Source organism: Vanellus vanellus (genome assembly GCF_965231255.1).
Source record: "Vanellus vanellus genome assembly, chromosome: 3".
Classification (NCBI taxonomy): Eukaryota; Metazoa; Chordata; class Aves; order Charadriiformes; family Charadriidae; genus Vanellus; species Vanellus vanellus.
The window spans coordinates 48,301,832-48,311,183 of NC_138907.1; positions in this window are offsets into that span (position 1 = coordinate 48,301,832).

The window sequence follows — 9,352 nt, forward strand, 5'->3', positions numbered from 1 at the left end:
CTTTGCTTAAAAATAAAGCAGCTTCAGAAAGCTCAGGTTGTCCAAGTGTGATAATTACCAGAAGTGCTGAGCTTGGTGAGTGAGAAGGCCTGAGAACTACTGTGAGAACTACTACGAACTGTGGCCAAAGAAAAGGGCACAGTCGTGTCCTTCTGAAGCACCTCCTGAAATGATGGCTATGCAGATGAGACCAATGGCTTCTTCTGTTTCTGTCTTGAGCAGTGTTGGGGCTACCACCACATGCAGGATTTATTTCTTATACAGGATTAATAAGTCCCTCAAAACCTGACTGTGTGCACATACAGGGGCTCTTGGTGACCAGAGCAGGTTGAGGCGTGTAGTGCGGAGCACTGGAGCACGCTCCTCACCTTTAGTACCTGGGCCTTTCTGGTGGAGAAAGAAAAGGATGATCGGGCAGGGGGTGGGACTTGCGTGTGCGTTTGCTTGAGAGCGAGCAGGCGGCACAGTCAGGCCCAGCCGTGCGTGCAGGTGGTGCACACCGGGGGTGAGGGGCAGCCAAGGTGCCTGCCCTCCCCGGCCCTGCCAGGGCAGCGCTTGCCTGGGGATGGGAGCACTGCTGCCAAAAAGCGGCAGGAACCTCCCTGTCAGCAGGGTCTCCGAAAGGCCTCCTCGGTCTAAAACGAGAGGAGAGCCTGGCTGGGGAGGCTGTTTAGCTGGGACAGCTGAGAATTCAGGGCCTGATCCAAAGCCCATTAAAATTAATGGAACGGCTCCAACGAGCTGCAGGGACACGTGGCACCATGCCCCTCCTGACACAGCACATCTCTGGCTCTCCCCAGGGAAGCTGCATGTACCGATGCAGCGTGTGTCCCCGCAGGAGGGGACATGAAAGCCCACGGCCGGTCTAGCCGGCTTGTCTCACCAGTGCCAGGACCTTGGGGATCTGGGTGTTCCTTTTCAGGCCATCGCTGTGTCACCGTCCCTTCATGGCCCCCACCTCCACCTGCAGCATCTCCTCCCCTCCACCCTGCAGCAGCCAGGGAGGGCTTGGCCTCCTTTGGTGCTGGGTCTCAACAGGGTGGCCAGTGAGGTCACCCCTCAGCCCGCGCCTCTGCCTCCCGCAAACCTGTTTCTCTGTGGCAAGTGGCAAAGTATTTTGCAGGGTTGGCATGGACAGGACACGTCAGGAACTTAGAGGCACCGAGAGAGTGGGAGAGGTTAGCTGCAGGGAGGTACTAGCTGCCCAGTTTGTGGAAGGGGACTTTTTAAGCGAGGTGTGTCACAGCTCTTTAAACTTAAGAAGCTTTGGGTTCAGACAGCATGTCTTAGGTTTAATGGCAAGACACAGGTTTGTAAGTCACTTTAAATGGATATTTGTGCTTACTTTGTACACAGTACAGGAGGACGGCTTTGGGTGTCAGGAAACTTGGGTACTATTCCTGGCTGCACCGCAACCTCGATGTGTAACCTTGGGAGAGGAAGGATGGTCTTGTGGTCAAGGCACTGTGGAGGGACTCAGGAGGGCCCCTTTCTATTTCCAGTGCTCCCTCCAGACTTCCTGTGCAACCTTGGACCTGTATCACTTAATCTTTCCAGGGCCTTAGGAAAATGGGGCCTCCTGGTTGTGCTAAGAAGGAGAAGGTCATTTGCGCTTGTGAGAGGATACTTTGGTGGTGGGGAATGTTAAAATACCCTCCAAGACGAGTAAGGCTATTTCCTATCTCTGCATGTCAGACTGTCTCTCTGTGAGGTGGTGAGCTATTTTTGTAAAGCGCTTTGAGATGCTTGTGTGGAATAAAGATCCCTATCACAATTGACACATCCATCATCTCATATAGGATACGCAAACCCAGCACTGGCAGCAAGGACACAAACTGGCAGGGGGAGGGATGCAGCTGCGGGGGTGTAAGTGTGTGTGCAGCGTGTGCAGGGGGGACGTGATGCATCTGTGTGCCCGTGGGCCAGAAAGGATGCCCCACACAGCTGTGTTCACGTGGAGGGGCACAGTGCCATCAGCCTCCTCTCACAGATCGGCACCTGCAATCCAGGTCTGTAGCCGGCTCTCTGCTGCTGCAGGCTCTCTTCCAGCAAAACCATTTTGCAGGTGGAGATACAGGTTAAATTTGGCTTAGGACTGTGGGGGACAAGCAGGAAAGCTGCAGAAGTGATACAGATAGGAATTCTCTGCTGACAGACCCTGGGAAGCCTCCATATTGTTATGGCCTAACATCCAAAGTCATATATTTCAAAGAAAATGACCCAAGAACTACTTCTCCTAGGCCAAATTCCAAACTGAGTAGTGATCCCTCATGAAGCCTGAGATCTACTTGTGTCAGACGAATGGGGAGCCTCTCTGTTCCCTTCCCTCCTTGGGAGGCACTTTTTTCACCTGGCTGTTAAGACCTGGCTTTCTGCCTGTGTCTCCTCTACCTACTCTTCAAGTCAGAGACATCAAAAGGGTGGCCGGAAAAGACCCAACGTGCACTACGAGGCAGATTTTCATATGAAACATCGAGCCTGCTGTTGTGGAAATGTGATGGCTGATCCTGCTGCTCACAGTGAGGCAGAGGTGGACAACAGACCCACTGCTGTGCGGGGGCAGCTGCCTGGTCAGGGGACAGGCAGGTGGGAGAGATGGGGCTGGAGGCCACAGCATCCTTGTGACAGGTTGGCTTTCTTCCTCAGGAAGGAACATCCCTGGTCTTTTCTCCTGCTGCTATGGCTTCGTCACCCGCACCAATGAATTCAACACTGCTGGGGCTGCTCTCTGGCCCTGGAACCAGGTGGTATGGACTGGTCTGCATCCATAGTGTTAACTGCCTTAGTCTCCCAAACTGACTGCTTACATCCACACCACTTGTTTTGAGCCTGGGAACAACCTGGGACACTGCTAACTGCAGGGGCAAAAGCATGGCGGGGACCACTGTAGCAACGCAATGATACAGATGATCACACTCCAGAGACCAGGAGCTGCTTTATTTCCCAGCACAGGTGTATCCAGAGCATCTTAGTGCCATGTTTAGGAATGCTTTACTCCTTGGCACGGATGAGGAATGCCGTATGTCAGCTGTGGGGGTAACTGTGAAGGTCAGTGCAGACTCATGCCACCTGCTAGGGGCAACTATATAAACTGGCATTGCTTACTTTAAAGCCTGCTCTATGCATGGGTTATATATGACCAGGGTGATTTTTTTTATGGTATAAAACTATACCAGCTGAACAGCCAGTGTGGATGCAGCTACACTGAAAGCAAGTTCACATATACCAGTGCAGATACCTTCCCTTCCTTTGTTTATTTATCTAAAGCACGTTAGTAAAAGCAACTTTATACCACCGCGTTCTCTAGAGCATGGCTGTTCAGCTACAAAGACACAGGTATAATTCAGGAAACACACGGCTTTTCAGACAAGGCTTGAGTGCTTACAGCTGCGCAGGCTCAGGACACGCGTGTATCTCCACGGGGTAATTTCCCAGGGTGCGGAAGGCTGAGCCAGAGAAAGGATCAGGACGGGGGTACCCTGTGTTCTCTTTCGTAACACGAAACTGGAACTTTGTAAGGACAGCACTTTCTGTGGGAAAGGACAGAGCAGAGAGATAACTCTGTCCAGCCCCTAGCACGGAGAGGATGTGTGCTGCAGAGCCATTTCTGCACCCAGCTCCCACCACTGCCTGGATGTTCGTACTGGAGGTAGTGGATGATCATTTCTAATCAGAATTTTTACCTAGCAGAAAATGAAGTTTTTCAACAACACTTCAAAGTCAATATTTTTATGAAGGACATTTTCAGTGGGAAAACTCTTTTTCAGCTATGGCAAACTGAAATACCCTCTTGAAAAGCTCTATGACTTTCACTTTCTTCGTGAAGCAAGATAGCAAAATGACAAGTGCTTCCCGGCAGACAGCAAATTAGCTGAAAACTTCCTTTTTTTTCCTCCCCCCTCCCCCCAGGAGAATTGATCTGGGAATTTTATCTCATTAAAAAGTTGTATATTATACTTTTGATTTTGCTTTAGAATGTAAATATCTTTACAGACCAGTTCTCCCTCTCATCCCATCTTCTGGCCCTAAGTAGCACTTTAGTGGCCTGAGGAAGGTTGTATTTAACACAAGCAAACTGCAGGATTTGGCCATACGTCAGAAAACACTTTTTATGGTAACCTGCACAAGGAAAAACTGGTATCCTCAAGAACAACTAATTACACGAGGCACAGAGCATTACAAGATATGAACTCCTAGCAAGAAAGGCTAATACTTTACCATTAAATAAATATAAATAAATCAAAGCTCTTCAGAATGTTTTCAACAGGCATAGAGTCAAAATACCTCGTCTGCATTTAAAATAAAAATTGTATGGAGGAGAATCGAGCCTCCAACACTTGGATCTGAGTTCTACATCCAAGATAATTTGACTATTACTTGCGTGCTTTCCTTTTCAAGGCACTAAGAGATTTTTTTTTACGAGGTTTTCCACAGATGCAAACACGGTTGTTTACAAAGGCCACCTGTCTGAAAAAATGTAAGCCCCTTGCTTCAGTCTGGTTTTACCTTCGTTTGAATCAAAGGGCCCGTGGAATTCTCCGTTGCCCCACAGTGGTGATGGTTTGGCACAGCTGCTGCTGCTGCTGCGATTGCGGGCGTCTTTGGAAAAGCCAGATGCCCGTCGCTCTCGCTCAAAGCGAGCCGGATCCTTTAGAGCAAAAAATAATGCTGCTTGTAGCCTGTATCTTAATTTTCTTTCTTTCTTTCTGTATCAGTTTAAAGAAAGGAACGGTGAAAAATGTATGGTGTTGTGTAAGTTCTGCTAATTGACTTCAGGAAGTGTTATCTGGAATGGCAGTTGTGAGCACACAAACTCAGCAGACTTATCTGCGTTATCTAATTACCAGACTATAAAGTTCTGCTGACATTTCCTTTTGATAAATACAATACACTGCTTTCTTTATCTATCTGTATTAAAGAAACAATGCTCTCCTAAATCCAACCCCATGCATGCTTTTTACTAAAACAATGTTATAAACCTGAAGACTAACAGAAATATCGCCACAACTTCAACAGTCCTAAATGAAAACAGTGTCTTTCACATGAAAAACATTATCTAACGGTGGTAGGAAACCACTACAAATCTCAATGTTTAAACTGTGAATAAGCATGAAACAGATTTGACTGATATTTATTAATCAAAAAGAGAGAGCTGGGAAAAGAAAAAGGAAACAAAAAGCAGCAATGCTTTTTGGGGCTATGGGGGAGAAGCAGGAAAAGCAAAGCAGTACGCTTGCATTTCTTCACTGCTGCTGCTGTGTTTATGTGCAGAAATGTAGAATCATTGAATCATAGAACCATTTACATTGGAAAAGGTTTTTAAGATCATTGAGTCCAACTGTAAACCTAACACTGCCAAGTCCACCACTAAATCATGCCCCTAAGCACCACATCTATGTCTTTTATTTTATTTTATATTATATATTAGTGTTTACCATAAGGTTTTCAAACTAGAATTGCCAGAGCCAGCTGGACTTTCAGAGCTCACTTCTGCATGCGCCCAGGAGGGTTTCGGATGATCGCGGAAAGTAGGACTTCCCACACCAAGCTTTGGCACTGGAAGCTCACAGATAATGGATATAAAGGAAAGATGCCCCTAAACAATGTCAGTTGCTTTTTGATCTCTTCTGTTTTCATCTGCTACGTGAGAAGGCGTTTGGATGCCTCCTGCACTGGGAAGGGAAGGGGCACGAGGCAGCCGGGGGGGTGTTGGAGGAAGAAGTAAGCCAGGGAGTTGTTTTACCTGGGGACTCCCCCTCCTTTGGATGGCGGTGGAGAGTTGGGGGGGGGGGTCACAGAGACATGCTGGTGGGGGAAGACGGGTGAGGAATGTCCTCGCCAGCTCTGTGGGGGACCCCTGCTGGGCTTGCTCTGAGCAGGGAGATGGAGGCTTGGACAGAAGACAAAACTGACACAGAAACATTACAACACCTGTAGCACTGAAATCCCAGCTTGTAAGCCCTCTGAGTTTCTATTTGGCTTAGTAAGAATTAGGAATAGGGGGGAATCCTTTGGCACCTGCACGCACCCCACAGTCACTGTATGCCCCTGCCCTCGAGGTCTATTAACCAGGGCATATCAAAGATTAGAGGCTGCACAAGTATTCAGCAAAAGATATGAGATGTGCAGGGCTTTTTAAACCTACGCTTAGAATAAAGAAAGAATGCACAAGTGAAAAAGAAAAGCTGCGATACCACGCTGGGGTAAGCCATAACCACACCTTGTCGATCAAATATAGCCACAGAGTTCTGGGGATGTTCCACAAAGCACAGGGTGTTCAGATGGAAAAGATACCCATTTCTGTCAGAAATGCTAAAGGAAGTGTTAATGACGGGAATAAATAACAGGTGCTGGGAGCAGCTGTTACTGATTAATGACTTGTCTTTTTTTAAATAGGTTTTCTGTTGGGGGAATCAGAAGTTTTCAGTAATGCTCCATTGTCAGATATTTGAGGAATGTTTTTTCCTTTTTCTAATAAAGGTTTCCCCCATTATTTCTAAGGCAAAACAGATTCAAGAATCAAGCTAAATTAATATTTGAGTTTCAGGCCATTAATAGTTGAAGAAAATCCAAACTACAATGCTTTTCAATTGCACAAATAAGCTTTCTTTCTTTCCATGCATTTCCATCTTGTGCTCTCTCACTCTTCATGTAGTGTTTTTCTCTCTTTACCTCTCCATCTTCCTCTTGCTGTTTACCTGAGGTACCTGGAGGCAGTGGTTCCAATGCCATGCATATTTGGCCCTGAAGTTGTCTTTTTGTAAGCATATGAGGGATGATGAGATTGAATGTTACAAGAAAGACTGGCACTGTTGCCATTTTTCAATGATGAAGTAATTTAAAAGTCATTGAGGACAGCTCAGTGAAAACATCTGCTCTGTGCCTTGGGGCTATCAGAGAAGCAAACAAAATAGTGTGATAGAAAACAATATGGAAAATACAGTAATAATTATAATATTTTTTATTTAATAATTTAATTTTTATGTGCACCTAAAGCCACTTCAGAAACAATGGCAAGTATAATAATATCCCATTTTTCAGCACAAAAATGAAGGCAGAGGGGCTGCCGTCCTGGTCCCTTTGAAGTCAATGGCAATGCTGGTAATGACTCAGAGGGAGCTGGGATTTCTTACAGAAATCTAGGTCACCCAAGACTGCCTTTCCAGTAGTCTAGAGCTCCATCTCGCTGCATCCTAAAACGGACAGAAAACCACAGTCAGTTTCCATCTCTGCATTTCAAAACAGGTAGGCTCAAAGCTGAATGGACCACCGAGATTGGCAGTGGAGGTGATGAGGCATATAGAAAGCCTTCCATGTCATGATAAAATGATAGGGTTTCCTTACTAAAGGGTAGGTAAAGATGGAACGTAACATGGAACAGTGAATTGGCTTCTCCTAATTGCTTGCTGGAAAAGGCCAAAATAAGAGGACTTGAAACCACAACATGTAGTTCACCAGTAGAATTCAGTGCCTATGAACAGCTTTGATGACATTTCAAGAGCTTAGCATGCTTTAGAAAAGCATCGTTGTCCATATCAATAGTGAGGAACTCTACAGCTACATTAGAGATGATAAGTAATAGAATACAAGCCTTAATATGCTGAAGCATACATAACATTACCATAACTGGGACATGTCATGTGTTACACACTCTTCCAAGGCTAGTTGCTATCCTTATTGTTCATTAAAAATCTTTCTTTCTTTTAAAGTGACTATTTAAAGCCATCAGCAAAGACAAGACGCAGTATTAAATAAACACAGTCATTTGTTCTGGTTTAAAGACAGAGCTGAAGTGAAGAGTTGAGAGTTGCTTCCCCGCTGTCTGGGAGTTTTTAGTAACTCTGAGTTATCTTGGTTTTTCATTCATCTGAAGATAATGTTAAAAATAACGCTATCATGCTATGACTTGCATGTACTGAACTCCTTAGTTATCTTTGCTCATATAAGGAAAACACTTATTTTGCAACAGAGCCATAACTGGGGAAGAACACAGCACCAGTTCTGTCCAACACCAGTTACCTGTGACAGGTTTGAAGAGAAAAACAGCTATAACTGTAAATATGAGGGGAAGAGGAGAAGGTTTTGCTTAGGCAGAAGGTAATGGTCCTCATTGACATGGGTGGCAAGGGCTGTTAGCTTATGGGCTATGAGGATAAACCAGCCTCTGTTCTGCACTGTGCACAGCGGTACCTACTGAGTGCAGTTCCAGGTGGAGCAGTGCCACTCGCTGCATCGCCACTGCCACCTCCTGAGTCCTGCAACATCAGGGCTGTGTGGAGCGATCCCACTGCCAATCTAGCACTGTTTTGTGCCCTCAGCCCATTTGCAAGACTTAGAGATCGTAGTTCAAGGTAGCACAGGCACGTGGCTATGGTCCCGAGCAATTCTAGAGCATCCACGCACAGCAGTCTCTTTTTGTCATCCACCCACTGCATTTCTTATCTGTAACCACATCTAATATTTTTTTTTTTTCAGCTGACATGACCGAAACAAAAACTGTCCCTACATTAAGATTTGCTGATTGTTGTGAACAAGCCACTTCACAGTGGTTCCAAGAAAACACCCTTGGCGAAAACAGTTTCTGAGAACATGAAGTGCCAACCCTTATGGATCTGTCTGGTTTTGCATGTTAGTCCTGACCATCCCTGACTGGTTTAAAGATCTTCAAGAAGTATTCCCTCTGCCCAAAGAAATCCATTCCACAGTTTTCAGCATCCCTCTCTGACAACCAGGATTTCAAATCCCTTTATCTGGAGACAAACAGAAAGAGTGTGCTTGTGGTGAATAATTTGAGCTGATATTCTTGCCAGCTGTTAAGGGACACATGCAAAAAAAAAAAAAAAAGTCAGTGACATCTGGTCAGCACTGATATTTCCTAACAGAAGTATTTGTTTCAGGGTGGGGAAGGGGCGGTGGGGGTAAAGAGAAATACCATCTCCATGCACCCCTTTACTCCCTTTTGAAAAGTGAAAGCGATAACATTGACCACAGCAACTGGAACAAAAATTGCAACTTACATCATGGGGAAACAGTGACATTACATTAGCCCATATTACACAATGGTTGAGCAGTTGCTTTCACACACTAAGCTTTCAACTTTAACTTTTTTTTCCCCTTAAGCTGCACAATGGATTTTTTTGCTGAGTTGGAAAATATCAGGAGACAGGCAGAAAGCCTTCCTTTTGTTCCTTCATCCTGCCGAGCACCTCATCATAAAGATTTTTTCCCTTCTGCTCTGTTTTGCTTTCCCAACTTCCTTTCCCCTTTTCACCTTCCCCCACTTTTTTGTCAAATAAATGTGACTAATTAACAGCATGACTTCTTTCCACCAAATTGTAAAACCACCTCCTTT